Source organism: Pollicipes pollicipes, unplaced genomic scaffold (assembly GCF_011947565.3).
Source record: "Pollicipes pollicipes isolate AB1234 unplaced genomic scaffold, Ppol_2.1 Scaffold_3087;HRSCAF=3621_pilon_pilon_pilon, whole genome shotgun sequence".
Taxonomy (NCBI): Eukaryota; Metazoa; Arthropoda; class Thecostraca; order Pollicipedomorpha; family Pollicipedidae; genus Pollicipes; species Pollicipes pollicipes.
In genome coordinates, this window is record NW_023596225.1 from 35,894,552 (window position 1) to 35,912,983 (window position 18,432).

General features: G+C 51.0%; 1 pseudogene; it reads right to left on the reverse strand.

Annotated features, from left to right (window-relative positions):
• LOC119090077 (dipeptidase 1-like) overlaps nt 1–18,432 on the reverse strand; it is a 116,067-nt pseudogene that overhangs the window by 60,100 nt on the left and 37,535 nt on the right.

An 18,432-nucleotide genomic window follows, 5' to 3' on the forward strand; every position in this document is an offset into this window, starting at 1 on the left:
CGGGAGACCGGACTTCAACCGGTTCAGGCTCCAGCTAGGTTATTAGTGTATTCGCTATTTCAGTCACCATGCCTTCGCCGGGAGCTTGTTGAGTTACGGTGACAAAGGGGTACGTTCCAAGGCGGTGAGAACGGCAAAATGGATTGTGTATTTCTAACAGATCTTACGAACCAGTGCACGGAAACTTGAAGCGGGGGAACTATGGCGGGGTACAGAGAGTAATCGCTGCCTGCCTGTGGAAAACATGACCATTAACGCTATCGCGTTGCGGTGATAATCACCAAACTGGATTTGCCCCCTCCCCTTCCCCGGCTCAACGTAGTTCTGCCACCACTGTGCAGGCGAGCGTGAATTAGTTGGAGGCCAAAATGGAAAAGTGCTTGCATCGGCAAGGGTGCAGTCAGGGCCTTTCTTGAGGGGTGCCCCTCCCCCTCCCCCCCCCTCCTCCAGCCGCGCCACTGTTTGTCAGTGCGATACCAGTTTTGTCATCTTCATGTCCACATCGTGGTGCGAAGGACGTAGTAGGTAGATATGTACATGGTGCACGTTTATTCTTTTCCACAGACTGATGAACCCTTTCCTCAGCGGCGGTAAAAAGTACTTTTTTCGCCGACCAAATTTCCTGGAGGAAAAACTCTCCCAAACACCCCAGGTTTACCCCGCCCCTGCGCGTCTGCACTGGCTACCGTCGCCCGGTAATCTGGCCAGATCGCGAGCTACCTAGGTGGGTCACGTATTCGGTCGACCTCGGAGGACAATGAAAAGGCAGAAATGGCAGTAATGCCATCGCCTACCGATGAAGCGAAGAAAACTTTGCGCGTATCTTACGGTGTTTGTTGAGAAAGCTGGCGAAAGCGGCGGTTATGCGACAGGAGGATCAGTGTTTGTCTGTGTTGTGACATATCATTTGGTTTGCAACGTGATTGCAATTGGTCGTGCTGTATGCAACCCAAATATAATTTTTATAATAATACAAATATAGCCAGCACCTTCCTTATCTCAATAAATTGCCCGTTGGGCTAATATTGCTGCCAGACTGCCGGCCAAATAAACAGAGGATGGTGGTCGGTTATGTATGTACGTAGCATGCACCTTTTTTGGTGCTTACATAGGAGTTGAGTCGTGTTCAAAGGGGTTGTTTCTCTTGAAGTTAGACGGACATTTCTAAAACCTCAGGTTAGCGGAAGACTTGCATTTTTGTATGATTTGCTATTGAGACCTTTCATGGGGCTAGAATATCAGGGATATTGGTTGCATTCTTTTTGTAAGGGCCTTTTAATGCTATAGATTGTGCAAACGTTTATAGTAATGCGTTGTTATTATTTGGCGGGGGAGTTATGGTAAGCATAGGTTCTATATTGCCTGTTTGAAGACGTTTCACGAATCATATTGAACATACTTCATTTTCTGTTTTAAACTGTACAAGTTGTTAATCATGCATATTAATAAGACATTACTTATAACCTCATTCACAATTACTTTAATTTCTTAAGGTAGAGCTCCATCTAAAATACCTCTATCCAAACATAAAATCTGCTTAATAGGACTGTTTCAATTTTCCTAAAGACTGGTGGACAAGTTTGCACAGCCGGTGACTGTGAAAAAATACTATTGTTTGAATATATAACATTGCTGTCCCTGCTCTGGCATGCACAAGACTGTCTAAGCTACTTATTTTGCTATTGTTTGATAAAGTTATTTGCTTTGTTGCATGTTGCTGTCACATGTTGCTGTTGCCGTAGGTGCTGTAAACGATGCATCATCTGTTTGAAGTAGCGGCGCGCCATCGTATACCCTTGGTGCAAAGTAAAGGAGATGGTTTGGTTTCAAACAGATCATACATAGTTTTCAACACTGCATCCAATGAGAAATGTATCACTTGAATGCATTAATATGACTCAAGAACACAGACATGTGACGAAGCAAACAGCTTCATCAAACAAGAACAAAATGATTAGCTTGGACAATATTTTACATGCCATCATTAGAGACAGCTAGCTTAGATATCCACAATTTCGTACACTCGATTTAAAGTTAAGGACTGGTGCTGCATTTCTATACTGATTTTTACATCCAACAAACTTCGGATATGGTTCTGTCATTACTTAGTGATGAAACCGATGGATGCTAGTGATTGGATTGCCCACCCAGAAATAATGCAGCATTCTGATGCAAACAAAGTGGGGAATTGTGTTACAAACGGATACTGCCATGCCGCGCTCACTTTAATTTTTGCTCCATGACGCAACAAAACTGCATTCAGCAGCCAAGGATCGAGAAAAAGTAACTGATATTGCGCTGTAGGAATGGATAACTGACCGACAGACGAGTACAAGGGTGATCATTTTTTGGTAATTTGGTTCTTAGGTAAAAAAAACGCTGAATGATATTGTAGAGACGGGTGCACGACAAGAAGCAGAATAATTGTACTTGGGCCTGCAATGCTTTTACCTTGTGCACACCACCCAACGAGGTAAAGGGCTCACTGCCGACTGTTGGAGCCATTTTATGCAAGATTGGTGATTTTGTGTCATCTTGAGTAGTACTCACATTATCTATGACGGTTTGTCTTCCTCCAACCATAGCACAGGCAGCAGTCATATGCCGTGCTCAATCTACATAACGAAGCGCAGCGCCATGAAACCCATTGAATTATGCAATGGCTATATAATTTCTAAATCAGCAGCTCTTCCACAATGTGGTCCTTATCATTTGTAAGTTTTCATCAGTGGAGGCATAGCCACTAATACAATTACAATTAAATAATTATTGTCCATGATCCTCTCTGACAAACAGGACAGCGCAGACATATGTTAGTCACACAATTATATAACATCAAAGCTTATACATATGTGTGGTGTATCCCGAAAACTCAGCAGCAGTATTATTATCCAGGGACAGATCGTGTGTAACTCTGCGGTGTTGAGCTTCAGTGTAATTTTGTATTTTAGGTGAAGTTTCTATCATTATTTCTATTCCTGAAATAAAAGGTTTGTCGGGACAAACTGTTAACCCACCCATAAATGGTCTGGTCTGCATGGTTTCTCACTCGCACCAGACCTATGCAGAAAATAAAACGCACCATAGACAATGTAACGTGAAGGGTTCGGTTGATGCGTTACAGGGATCCTCAATACGAGAGCGCTGTTGCAAATTAATTACACACATTTTGATGTCCTCAGAACACTGTGGAGGTCAACAGCCGGCGGCTGCCTGCCATGATCACCGGGGACGCCGCTTATTTCCTGCAGACCTGGTGGATCAGGGCGCGAGCGAGCCGGCAGGGAGACAATCCGGAGGCGCTCTTCAACAGCCGCTGCGGAGCGGCCAGAGTGATCGCTGGGCACTCCACTGGGTGGTTAAAGCAACGTTGGTGCCCCGTTCAGAAGCGGTGAGAGCAGAGCTACTGGTGCATCCCGCGACCGCATTCGCAGTGGTCATGCTCCGTAACAGCGGGGAGATGAGTACCGGTCACAAACGGCGACCAGCGGCGGGCAGCAAGGTCCCGATCGACCGAGGGTGACACTTGCACTGCGGCCATCCGCGATCACATGAAGAATGCGTGCACTGCGGCGCCCCCGCATCAGTCGAAGTCATCCTGATTGAGACGTCCGAGTGTCGCGCTGAGGAGGTGCCCCACTGGGCCATCTAGACGATACATCAGCACCAGCGCCTCGTGACGGAGCTCGAGCGGCGCGCGGTGGGCGTCGGCTCCCACGCTCTCGCTCACCACAGAATTCCTCTGAATCGGTCGTGACCGACCGCCACTCAGAGTTGGTGCCGCGCTAGAGAGATGACATCGCACTGCGTGCATGAGTTAATGAGGCGGCGACCGGCTGCTCAGAATCGCTGAACCGCGTCAGTTAGTGCCCAGCGGCCTCTACCAGCGGCGCGATGAGCACACGCTCAACGTGACGCTGCTTGCTGGCGGTCCCGTCAGAAAACCGGCCGGACGTGGAGGCCAGCCGCTGGGCCGGGTCCCAGCCGGAGCTGCGCCACACACAGTACATCGACATCGGGCGCCTGTGGGCGTCGACGGCGGGAAGCGACGAGCTGGCCTTGCCACACGGCCGCCGCGCCACCGGTACGGCCGCCTGGAATACGGCTAGCCCGCTGGTTAATCCGCAGAGCCTGCGGCACGCCGCGCTCGACGTCTGCCTGCGCGCCGCGTGCCGGCAGACTGTCATCCGGAGGCGATCGCCGACTGCGGCAGACTGCTACCCGGAGGCGATCGCCGACTGCGGCAGACTGCTACCCGGAGGCGATCGCCGACTGCGGCAAACTGTTATCCGGAGGCGATCGCCGACTGCGGCAGACTGCTACCCGGGGGCGATTGCCGACTGCGGCCGGCTGGCGGAGGTCAGTTTCCGCTCACGTTTCGGCCTGGTTCTGGTGTTACGAGGCTGTACTGAACGAGCTCTTACCGACGACTCAAACCGGTCACACACGCTCCCAGCTGTCGCCCCTGCGCCATTTTGGCGACATTAAGAATGCACGCGCGTGGCTGCTGAAGAGGTTCCATCTGAAGTCAGCCTAAAAAGTGCGGCCTGCTGGCGCTGCGACGCGACGACGCGGTGATGGCTTTCGGGACGATCTGGCGCGGCAGCGTGGGCCGCCGATCGGATCCTGCTGGAGGCGTGCCTGCCGCTGGCGCGCGGCGACAGCGGCAACGCTCCCGGCGCAACGCTCGCGCCGCGGGTGGCCGTGCGCCCACACCCGCACCCACACCCGCAACAGGCATGCCTCTGGGTACAGCTGAGCGCCACACTGACGCAGCAGCAACCTGAGCTATCAGAAGCCGTTGCCACCACCGCGGTCACAGCCGCCCAGCGCCTGGAAACGTCCGCTAATGGGGTGAGCGTCTATCCGTCACGACCGGCCTGGCCCCTTGGGAGACCTGGGGCTGCTGGAGGTCAGCCTTCCCCCTAACCCCAACGCTGATGAAGTGGCAACCATGCCTTGTGCGGGTAGGTCTTGGACCATCTCCCGTCTTAGCGTGGGAATTTTGCTGCCATTCTCAAGTTCGGTGCCCACCGTGTACGTCCTGCGCCCGTCACCGACGCGGTGGTGCAGACGACCGGTAATGATCGCAAAACCGAAGCGATGGAGCCGTGCATAGCTGCAAATCATTTTCCTGTCAGTAACTAGATCGCCTGGACTCGGGCTACTAAAGGCCGTATATGAGGGCGTGGATGACCGGGTTATAAAACTGTGCCACTAACAAGCCCCGCCACGCGCCGTTGGCCTAGTCATCCAGAACGCGGCCGCGAACAAAGCCTCCGCCTGGCTGCTCGACAGTCGGTGGACCCCGCCCTGCCGACCCAGTGGCCTGCCAGTGACAGCACCTACCCAGCCGCCTTCCGGGCCGCCAGCGCCACCTAAATGCGGTGCGCTGATGGCTGAGCTTCAACCTGACATCTCCGCAGTGGACCGGCCGCCCCAGAGCCAGCTGCTCACCGACGAGGACACTGTGGCCTCGGCAGGGCCCTGCCGCGCCAGCCAGACTGCGTTGTTGCTTGTGTGTGACCTGGTGACGGCGCGGGCTGGCCGGCTGGACACCGAGCCGGAACGGCGATAGGCCGTGCTCCGCTGGCTGCTGTGCCCGCTCCCGGCACCAGGCTGATGTGTCCGCTGGGCGCCAGAGGCACAGTACACAAAACCCGCCAGCACAGAAGGCAAGAATGCTAGGATCGGTGTGTGCTGTCTGCGACTTTCCTCTTGTACGTCACGATGTCCGACCACTGCTCACAGACTTCTGCCCCTCTACCCGGCCTTTGAGGGCTGCTTGTAAAACATAGTGTAACGTTTCAGATCACGTGTTTCATTGACCACTCCACAGTTATCTAGATTGTCTTCCCCCTCCAAAAAAATTATGTGCATACCACTGTTATTGTCTCGCTTTCGTGAATCGGGCATCTTTCACACGCAGTGCTTCAGACATGTTTTGTGATTGTCGTGCACACATCACGTGGGTTTCGAGCCTGGACCCAAGCTTTTGAACGAAACCATCATTTTCGTAGTTTTTGTGCCAGGTATGTGCTGAGCGATCTATGATCGTCTTGAATGAAGACCCATATTTCCAACTTTGACGTGCGCTTCTCTTGCATGGCGCAAGTGCCGGACGATCTGCTATGCGGTAGTCAGAGATGCAAGTAAATAGGAAAAATGTGGAATTGCCTTTCTTTGGTCATAGGTGGCTGAGAACCGCAGTTATTCGTTTATCCTTAATATAAATAGGGGGGTCAGTCGGCAAACTTATCAAGGACGAGTGCAATGACCACGATGGGTAGCAAAGGTGGTAATGCTGTACATTGTCGTGTTACTAGCCACCATTCCGAATTCGTTTTCAACAGCACCCTTCGTTATAGCTCCAGCTGGCCTTCCGTTAATCGAATGTCTTGACTTATGAATCTGCTATAGTTAAAGCGGCGTGCGTCAGACTTCGACATCATCATCATTTTTTCAGACATCATCAGTGCACTCAAATTACGAACGGAGTTTGACATCTCGGCATCTAGGAGTAGTTTCGGCGTCACATTTTCATAGATTTGATGGATGATTTCGGTAAAAGGATGTGAAAACTGCCTGTAATCGGCTTCCTGTTAGGCAGAGGCCGATACGCAATTAGTTTTTGTTAGTGCAGGCGAAATGGGACCAGGCCCTACGGCTCCGGCTGCGCTCCTGGGGAGAGACTTCCAGTCTAAAGTGCTCGGAGGGGGCACGCGAACACTGCCTCCTGCCCACAACCTAAACAGATAGGTGAGCAACTTTCAGCTTGGATACTTTAGAATTCCTCAACAAATGAAAAAAGAAGCGTGTGATAATGTGGCTCGTTCGGGCGACTACGCATCCTCCAACTTGATGCACAGAATATTGTTTAAACGACTACCGCGTGTTTAAGCTTGTAAGCAATCTATAGCCGAATACATCAGTGTCTTAGTAGAATTTTGATTTCATTTGCTGTCTCGTTGCAATTTATCCCTCATTCGAGTTGATCTGTTAGCAGAAAAAACTCTGTAGACTGTAGCACGGTGGATATTTAAAGCAATTACCGCAATTTTGCTTGATCTGTATTATAAAAGCCTCCAAAATGATAATGTCACGTCTGTGAAGTAGGCTAGCTGCCCACTTTCCCTTTCCTACGACATTGCATTAATAATTGAAATTCCAAAGTTGTTGTTCTGACCTGTCAGAAAATACCCCAGTGACTGGTGCGTACACCACTCCAAAGATTTAATAGGCACGTGGCCAATAACTGCGCACCAAAAGCAACTGCTTCATTCATGCCATGTCAAATACGGCTGATCATTTAGCAAGCCTGGTTTGCAGCTGCACTTCAGACAGGTAAACGATGTGTGCCGTCAAAAATGAAAACTGCACTTGATAATTTTTTTGAGACCCTTACTAGGTTCTGTTCAGCACTTCGGCTTGTTAGAAGCCAAATCACCTACAATAAGACTGAAAACATTATGCTTGTAATAGAGTTAGCATTTTTAAAAAATAATTGCTTAAAGTGACAAGTACCTAACAACCTACCCTACCGCAAATGTGTTTCTCAAGAATCTAGACCCGTTTTTTACAAACGGCACACTAGATTCAGGTGTCTTGTGATATTTCACCGTTTGTAATTTAGAAAAAAAAACTCCATGGATAGTATTGGGAGCCCTCAACAATCAATGAGGACAAAAATAGCACGGTGAACGGAAGGGCAATCCCGGCAGAATACAAGTCCGTACCCCAGTATCATGTCGTGCACGCGTCCTCCGGGGAGCCCCATAGTTAACCTGGCGCTGATACCTTTCAAGCATCCGCTTCGCTGCCCTGGACATACCGCACGAAAATACTTATTTAGGTGGGAATTCAAACTTCATGCACATACTCTGCATAACCGGCCGCTCACTCCACCATCTCAGTACCCCCTTCAGAAGTAGCGTGCATATGTATTCCGAACTCGACAACAACTCGACATGAACTGGTTGAGAGATAAAATAGTTTTGGGTAATAGCCTGGGAGGCAAACACCCAATAGTAAACGCAATTACGACAGCATTTGATGTGAACAACGTGATATATTGGTAAATTATTACAATGGTTACTACACAACATGAAGGTTCATTCGATAAATTAGGTACAAATTCGTATCCATAGCCCACTCGATACGAATTAGCATGTGTCTTTAACCTTGACAACAAATCGTGACCACTGCCTAGGACTGTCAGAGTATTTCAAAGTTGGTACAGCACCACAATTGAAACCTTTTAAGTTGGGACTTATGGAAGATAAGCCACTCATAATTTTTTTTAAAGAACAGCATGCTGTTCCTATTTACCTGAAAGTTCCTTTTGACCATATGAAGTGTAGGGTTCAGGAAGAGCCAATAAATAGACTAAGCACCTACGAAAAGTCACGTCAGTGGTTTACACGAGTTGTACATTGTGAACGGGGCTTCTATTGTGCCCCTGGAAGTCGGTGCCCCTGATGATTAGGGTTTGGCGTATGTTGTGGTGCCTTCTGAAGCTGGGTACCTATTTGAAATAAAAGTTATGATCCTCAAAATAAAGGTATTTGGTGCTCCATCGCCGAGTAGACCGATCCAGGATTTTGTGAAGGGACAGAACACGGGTATCACAGCGCTCCGGGAACTTGTTGCCTGTCAAAAAACACAAATTAAGGATATTTTTGGTGTTCCTACAATTTGGTTCCTTCGAAAAATAAAGGTTACGTGAATCAGAAATGAAAGGTTTGCATCCCTTCACTATGAGGTTTTGATGCCCCGAATCGTCATGATGTTTTCGTGTCCCAAATCATCATGAGGTTTTGGTGCCCCTTCGGGGCACCAAAATCTCATAGCACCCAAGGGGACATAGCCCTATGCCCCTGCAAGGGGAAATTACCCTATGGATGCTAGATTAGCCCTGGATCCCAACAACAGCTGAGGTTTTGTGCCGGCGCCAATACGGCATCATTAGATGCAGACAAAACCGCAACTCCAGATCGCAGTGGGGAGGGGGTGATAATCCCGTGGCTCGCAGAACAAACGCCCATGGCGGCCGGATCTGTGGTCCCGGGGTACATCTGTAACCCCTCCAGATGCAGACAAGACCTTAACTCCAGATCGCAGTGGGGAGAGGGGTGATAGTCTCGTAGGCTCGCAGCACAAACGCCCATGCGCAGGCCGGATCTATGGTCCCGGGGTACATCTGTAACCCTGCATTCGCTGGTGCCTGGTACACGGGCGCACGGGCCGTCCCAGAGCGCTGCCCTGTCACGTACCATGGGGTGTCGCAGGTGTGAGTGAGCGTCATGTAGCGCACACCCAGCTCGTACATGGCGCGTAGCGACGCCAACGTTGACTGAATGCTGTGACCTCCCTCCAGGCCGATCAGGCTCACAATCTTCCCCTCCTTGTGGCCCTGCAGGATGTCTGAAATATATTCTCATGTCAACGAGCCGCTTGGATTCCTTCTTGGCTCAGTGCGTGTTTTGTAAGAAAACGTCTTTGGCAGAAGTGCTTCCGTACAGAATGTACATGCCACAGGCCAAGGGAGTTCGTTCGAGGAAAATACGTATAAACGTTCCATGCCGTAATGTGAATATAGAGACACCCTATCATTTATCTCATCGCTGATCACAAGGAAATACATTTTTCATCCGTTAGTTAGGCAAGTTGAAAGGTGCTACGACCAGGTCAGACAACTTAAGCCTAGCATGCAGCGAGTTATGCGAGATGAATTTTCAGCTGCTGTCATAAATAATTACGCGCAGCCGCGGCCGTGCAAATGAAAGGTACCCGGCACACAACTTTCCCGTGACTCGGCCCAGTCGAACACTTGATCTTTCCCACGTTTCAACTCCTCGTCTCCCTCCACTCCCCCCCCCCCCCCCCCGCTTCACCATGCCCGGCAGCCGTCGGGCCTTGTCCGCACGTGGGCTCAAACTTCCACCGCCCCGAGATAGGGCGCAATTACAAGTTAGCGGGCCGCCTCGCGGCCGCGCCGCGCGCCGCGCCGCCGCTATCTCTCGGCCTCAGACGGGCCCAAATCCGGGCGCGCCGATTACGGCCCATGAGCGCCAGCCTCGCCGCGTGGCCGCTAATTGGCCCATCCGTCGCGGCCCGCGCCCGGCACGACCGCATAAAGCCCCAGAAGCTATTAGCGACGCTCGCGCGCGTGAGAGAGACGGCCGTTGCTCGGGCGCGCCCGGACGGCGGCAGCGCGACCGCTGTGTCCCGGGCATAATTCCCCCACTAATTGGGCGCCGTGGTTTACGACTACGGACAGGCGACACGCCCTGAGGTCGTGGGCAGAAAGTGTACGAATATACGGTCGGGATAACCGACCGCCAGACAGCTTCATTTGCAAACGTGCAGACGCATATGCGATAATTAGTTATCGTCACGCACGATAGCCACCAACTAAATTTGAGATTCTATCTACGTTTGCTAATTGCTGCTGACATTTAGCAAACACCAATTGGGCTGTTGGCCGTTAGGATAGACGCGCTAAACATGTTAATTATGACGTTGCACGTCCACTATACGGCAACGGGTTCAAGTTTTCGACAGACAGAAAGGGTGGTCGAGTGTTCCATTCTCTGGATCCTCTAAATAAAAATTGTTCTCTGGAGACAGCTGGAGGCAATGCAAAAATCTCTTCAGATCTTACAGATTTCGATTTTAGAGGCGAATGCAGGTTGCAGATGCATCAACATGCATGCATATTCAGCGATCTTTCTGAGAATTCGCGCTGCAGGACGGAACATTCTTTGGCATGCGCTACAATGCCGACGTGTGGGTGATGTGTAAAATGCAGATCGTATTGGTAATTGGCCAAAAATACAACGTGTTCATAACTGGTTGATAAATACACAATAACTTGTTGCTAAATGCAGTCGTGTTCATATCTGGCTGACAAATACGTCATAACTGGCCTCTGAATTCCACCCTGGGTGTTTCTTCTTCGTTTCCATCTGATACACCCACCCGCGAGCTGGACGAACTGTGCAAGTACAATACGTCTGTTTGACCGTACTGTTTGACCGTGAAACAGACCTATGACCGTACGTCTGTACGGTCGTAGGTTTGTTTCCGGGCAAAACTAATGAGCAAAAGATCCGAGCGCAAACAAGCGAACGGAGCTATCCTGAGCAACATCAGGAACAGTAAGAAGGCCCGATCGGCGTGTTGGCCTCTGCCGACTGTTGGTTGCTGTCCTGGGAAGGGCGGTTGTCGCCTCAGAAAGCAATTTGCGGCCTGCTGGCGATACCGAAGTGGGAGGGTGAGCAAATAAGGCTATTTATTCCTCCTCGGTGGTGGCAATCAACATTCAGGTGAGCCGACGCAACTATGGGACGTGGGTCTAGACGGAGTTCAGACGACTCCGAGTCGGGAAAAGGGTCCTGCGACTCATAAACAGCAGTGTTTTCTTGGTCCGATGCGCATCAGATGACCGCCAGCAGCGTAAACACGTCCGACGTGCATGAGATGACCGCCAGCAGCGTAAACACGTCCGACGTGCATCAGATGACCGCCAGCAGCGTAAACACGTCCGACGTGCATCAGATGACCGCCAGCAGCACGCACTCGTCAGACGGTGCATCATATGACCGCCAGCAGCGTAAACTCGTTTGACGTACATCAGATGACCGCCAGCAGCGTAAACACGTCCGACGTGCATGAGATGACCGCCAGCAGCGTAAACTCGTCCGACGTGCATGAGATGACCGCCAGCAGCGTAAACACGTCCGACGTGCATCAGATGACCGCCAGCAGCGTAAACTCGTTTGACGTTACATCAGATGACCGCCAGCACCGTAAACACGTCCGACGTGCATCAGATGACCGCCAGCACCGTAAACACGTCCGACGTGCATGAGATGGAACCGCCAGCAGCGTAAACACGTCCGACGTGCATCAGATGACCGCCAGCAGCGCGCGCTCGTGCGCCACTACACCAGCTCACCGTCGGCCGTGAGCGCCAGGCTGAGGTAGTCCGAGTATTGCCGCACCACTCTTTGATGAGGTCCACCTGTTCCAGCGTCATCTGCACGGCGTTCTTGTACTGCGACTCGCACGGCACGTACGCCGCCCAGAACTGAAACACAGCGCGCGGGACATGAGCAGAATAGTCCTCCGCAGCGGGCGCATGCCCCACAATGGGGCTGGGTGGGGCAAGGCCAGTCGTTTTGAAGCTAACCGTTTCCGTGCATCACTTAGGATCTAATGGTAGAACGCACAGATGAATGTGCCCCCCTCCCCTCCCCCTCCCCACCGGAACCCGTGTTCTTAAACTGATGCTCCAGTCAGCCCTCATAGACGTGCGGTCAGCACGGGCACCAAAAAGCAGCACCTCGGACACAACAAACAAACAAACAACACACACACACACACACACACACACACACACACACACACACACACACACACACACACACACACACACACACACACACACACACACACACACACACACACACACACACACACACACACACACACACACACACACACACACACACACACACACATCACCAAAAAAAACACTGCCGATGCCGCGGCGTACTGTACCACTCGCGACCAGGAGGAAAGCAAGAACAGTGGCTATCCGTTAATGGCGGACCGTGTTTGCATGCCGTTCAATCTTAGCGCCGCCTTGTCTCCAAAGCGACGAAACGGCGCGTCGGCCGAGCCATTGTCCAGCTGAATGGCATTCAGGTGCTCTTGCGTGGGGCGGAAACAAAGCGCACCATCCGGGGCTGATCAACCATGGGGCCGCCAATGCGAGCCGCACAAACAGGGCAGTCCGGGGCAACGAACCATGGAGAAATCCCGGCAGCAGTGCTGAATATCTAGCGTGCCGAACGGCTGAGCGCAATAGACGGGGCCGTTCCACCACAGCGTCTGGATGTGCACGTGTGTGGGCAGGAGTGTGCGGCGTCAAACGTTGAACCGTAAGACATAGGAAACCTGCGTGTTTTGGGACGTCGGCATATGCATTCGGGTTTTTCTCTTCGGGAGCATTTACTGAACCCTGCAAGTGATTGACACGCGCGTGACACCGTTGTTTAGCCCCGGAACTCGTGCTATCATTAAGTAAGGCTGAGTCGCGCCGCCACGACACTAATGACAGGCAATGAGAACGGCAGCGTGCATTGTTCTAGCTGTTAACTGCGTGAGCCAGTGCATGTTAGGCGGTGTGCCTGCAGTGCCACAGAAAGGATGTTAGCATTACTATATCATGTTAGCTTTCCGGGTACATATACACGGCTCAGTAAGAGCGACATCGTTAACGTGAAACTCGTGCGTCAGCTATAATGCGAATGGTGTTTCTTGCATGTAGCCACGGCCGTGCCACCAATTCGTCTATGGTATAGCTTACATAGGCACAGCACAGGTCCGCGCGAGAACGACATATCTTCCGACGACGAAGCAGCCAATGCTTTAGCGAGCTCCTCCGTATCAAGGCCAGACGGCATTCTCCACGTTTCAGAAGTCAGCGTGATTTTGCTCGGAGCAGCCACAGAGCTAAACGCTTGTGTGAGGCACGCACGTACGCACGCACCGCACGCACGCACGCACGCACGCACGCTCACGAACACTGACCTGAGCGCCGACGTGCCTTCCCGTAACCTCGGGATATCGGTGTGCGACCACTGGCTGGAGGCCCAAGGCTGACCCGCCGGAGGTCGGCCGTAAAGTTGAATATCCGCAGGTTGTTGTGCACAAACTTCTGATGTTCCACGGCAGGTCGTTGTGCCTGAAACCACAGGGTGCCTTGAGTCACAGCGTGCCTCGGTGTTTGGGTCATTATTGAGGGCGTCGGTGGAGTGAGTGCGGTGCAGAATGGCCGTGGCTAATGCGCGGGAAGAGAAAAGCTGGACGACAGAAGCGGTCCAGGCGGGTTGGATTGCTGCCATTTAACATTTGAACTGGAATTTAAGAGCCCCTAACGCCTTTTGGAAGTGCTTCTTAGGGATGCCTCGACATCAGTCTGCACTAACCAAGGTCCGGGATGCTCTTTGGAAGGGCGAAACCAAGACTCCCACCTATAAATGCGATGGCAGTTGGGTTCGCGGGGAGCGTCGGTCAGAATGAACTTGGCTTGAATACGCAGTGTGCATTACTGCACAAACTGCGTTAGACTAGAGCACGTGGCTTGCACTTGAATGGTATAAGATGAAATCGAAATCAGTGGCAAAACAACCATACCTCTTTACAAAGCCCATGATCTCGCATGCCCCATACTTCAGGCCGCATTAAAAACGTGCGATATGACCCATCCTTATTATAAATCATGGGAACAGCCAGGTGTTTTTTTTTTTTTAAAGGAGAGACGGAACCCAGCCATCACTCAGCATAAGAGAACCTAAGGGGAGGGGAGCGGGAGCCCTCTCTGGTTGCGCCTGAGTTGCGTACTGTCAGCTGTCAACTGAGTTGCGAGCCAAATAAATGTTTCACAGCGCTACCACGCAGGTTTGCGTCATCGCTAATGTGGTAATAGTCCGCACCTAGTCGGCCGGTAATCCTTGTGCGCCCAGCTTGAAAATATCCCAAACTCCAACACCTTAACATGCTACATAAAATAAAAATATGGTCGGAAGCCCTCGCCACGTGGAAATAAAACCGTATACCATTTTCAAATTTACATCGATGCTTGAGTCCATAGAGGTCACGATCGTTCAAAAATTGTATGGCATGATCCTCGTGCAGAGAAGTCGGGAAAAGGAGTTCGTTCATTCCCTTTGTGGGTAGCAACACTGAAAACCGAATTTCATGGCAGTTTCCACAGAAAAACGCAGCTCCGTTCGGAGTTACAGTATGCAAGCAAAAGGAGTAAATAAAGTCAGTTCGTTAACACCTGAGTGTATTTTTGTTTGGTTAGAGGGGCTTTGGCTCGTTTGGTAAAAGAAAGTAAATCAACTGAATCTAAAACTGGGTAATATCGCATTCTGAGTCAGAATCAATGCCATTCAAAACCAGATAGCTCTTTGATTCGGATAATATTACATTCTAGGTCAGGGACAAGGCGATTCGAATCCGAACGGTTTTGATTCGCCACTACATAATGACGAGTACCAGTTACCTGTTATATGAGATGCCGAAAACATCATTGTTTACAATGTCCCGGCCCTATAAGGATCACCGGTCAGGTTTATCTTAGTTCACAGGATGCCACTTTGATACGCCTGGCCATACCACATCTGAGGCTTTAAAGAGAACATTTACATATCGAGGGAAACGTTTTTCTTAACAGGCCAGTTGACCCCTGACCTCAGGTCACAGTGCTTCAGGACACTGTAACACACGCCCGCACATGATACCATGGGTCATATCCGCACCTCGGTAGGTGCTTTTTCACCCGAAGCAAACGGATCTTTAAAATTGTATTCAAAATAGGTACAAGGCGATCAAGCCTAGTCAGATTGTGTGAAGTAAGGCCACGTCAATATTCCAGACGGTGTGTCACGTGACGCTGGAAATGTGGGAAAAGCATGCATAAAAACATCTTGATGTAAGGCCGCGTGGCAAAGCAATGTAGGGGCGATATTTAGCAGAGGTGTGACTAAGGGGAGAATTTTTGCGTCGTGCCTCCCCCTTCCTCCTCCCTAGAGGTGGCGAGGGCCCTCTTGAGGTCGCCGAAGACGCTAGTACTTGGACGGTTTAAAACGCCCGTACTACTTCTAAAAAGACCCCGAGGAGGGGAATTAAACTGGGATCAAAAACTTGAAAAGGCGCTCTGAATCCAACAACACGACCCGTACACAGACGGAAAGGGGACCCTTGGATGAAAGGACCACCCATAATCCGTGTCGACCAAGGGAGGAATCTTGACTACGTCATTACCATCCAGAACCATGTTTAAACGAGACTAAATATGTGACCTGGCATGAGCTCATTAACGCCAGACTGGTCCTCAGAGCAGCTCCGACACATCCCGCTATTCTCTTCCGGCCGAGCTCTTACAGAATGCGAAGAACAATGCAAAACAAGACGCAGAGAAACAACACACAACTGGGCAGAGCCTCACCTTATGCTCGTAACAGGCATCGGGGCATTGTGATTACTGCAAGCCGTCAAAGTGTCATACGGTGTGCGCTTATTGTTGGCCTCTTGAAATTGCATGGCATGGTAATTTTTACGTTGTGAAACTGAGCCCAATTACACATATCATAAGCCATTAGCCTTATGTAGACAACGCTACACACATCACACACCATCGAAACAGAATATCGGAAAAAGGACAGAAAGTCTGGCCGTCTACATCCGTCCACTTTGTGTAATCGACGAAAAACAGAGCAGACACTTCAAGGAGGCCCCAGGATTGGCAAGGGATAAGGTGCTGATTCCTGATATCCAGCGAACCATCAGAGCGAAGCAAAACCGGGCGGCTTTCCTTAGCGACGCTATCACCTCCTGCCTTGAATTCCAATACCGACTGGATCCAGTTTCACTGAGCAGCTAAAACGAAAGGCAGGCGCACGGCCACTCTGCACTGAGCTTTAAATAATGCATCCGGAGTTAGTCACCGGCGCTAAAGCAAAACGTGCCCGGCATGGGAGGTTCAGACTCGTCGAGAGATCCTCCAGGCGCCAGGCGTCGCGCGCTGTCAACAGGTCCCGAATGCCCGGCGTGTCGTCAAAAGATCCGGTAAACCTCTCAGGGAGAGCCGGCATCAGGCTACTTCCGACGCGGCATCAGGCCACTCGCATTGCAAGTTCCGAACGCCATTTGCGCTATGGCCCGTCAGGAGGCTCGATGCGGGCCGCTAGGTTTCTGGGAGCCGACTGCCGGCGCTGGACGCCTGGGGAATGCCAAGTGATGATGATTTCGGCTTTAGAGCCCGGGCCGGACGTACGCAAGCACCTATGAGAGTGAGAAAGGGCTTCAAATTTAAATGGGTGCGCTTTGGGCAAATGTGGTACCCGAGACGACGGACAACGCCGATCGACCTCCATTGTGTTAATCGGTGTTCACGTTGCCATGGGGTACCACAATCGTCCGAGGAAAATTCATTTCCAGGTAAATCTCCCTCTTACTCACATACCATTGTACCTTTAACATTAGCATATACCTGGGCTTACATACGCTTCTTCTCCAGGCGGTCAATAGCATCTCTCTTCTGACCTGAGTATAGCGTTGACAGTGTCTAACTACGTCAGATGATGCGGCCAAGGCCGCGCTACATCCATATTGCACTCGGGCAGCACTGCATTGAGCTGGGACAACGCCGTGCTACGGCTAGGCAACGCCGCTACCATGTCACCAATGCCGTGAGAGCTAGCGCAACACCAGCCCGATACAGCTAGTGACATAGCACTCCCCTGGGGTTGGAACACCTGAAGCATCTGTTCGGTAATGTACAGGCAGGCGTCGCACATCCGTCTACGAGCGGTATTTCTCTTGCAATATTTGTTTTCGGGGGATGCTGAGCCACCGTTGCTGACATGAGCTCCCCCAGTACTCCCTTAAGCTCCTTCAATGCATATGAGCAAGGAGGGAATATTTCAATAAATATTGCAGGACAATTACATCACGTAGGTGGGGTACTAGGTACTTGGTACCCTAACATCCGACTACCATTATCAAATTATAGTTGTTCCAAATGGTATCCTGTGGGCAGGCAATGTGTTTGTCATTCTAGCCCAGATAAAAGTTTACGTATGCCTATTCCAACAGTCGCAAATGCATTTGTCGCACAATCTTGGCTGTGGTGGTTATACAAGATCATCGACAGCGGTAGTCATCAGTGATCCCTTAATTAGACTCAATAAGATGTTTTTTGTGATTACATCCGAATCCAAGAGTTAAGAAAAGGCCAGCTTACATCAAATCGAAAAAAAAACAGTTTCTCCCCCAATATTTCTTCTGAATCTACGTTTCAATAAAACAACAGTATCGGGGACGCAAACTTATGTGACCGAGACCAAGGGATAAATCAGGTTCTGGGAAAGGCTAGGCCAAACTTCTCGACTGAGCCTCCAAATCGATTTAAGGAAATGACACCCTTGCTGTGCAGGAACTGTTTGGCTATGCACAGACAAGCGTTACCCACCGTATATGAGCGGCACCTCCTGCAGGATCTGTTCGGTTGTGTGCAGGCAGGCGTTACCCACCCGTCTATGAGCGGCACCTCCTGCAGGATCTGTTTGGCTGTGTGCAGCCGGCGTTACCCATCCGTCTATGAGCGGTACCTCCTGCAGGATCTGTTTGGCTGCGTGCGGGCAGGCGTTACCCACCCGTCTATGAGCGTACCTCCTGCCGAATCTGTTTGGCTGCGCGTATGCAGGCGTTACCACCCGTCTATGAGCGGCACCTCCTGCAGGATCTGTTTGGCTGTGTACAGCCAAGCGTTACCCATCCGTCTATGAGTGGTACCTCCTGTAGGATCTGTTGGCTGCGTACAGGCAGGCGTTACCCACCCGTCTATGAGCGTCA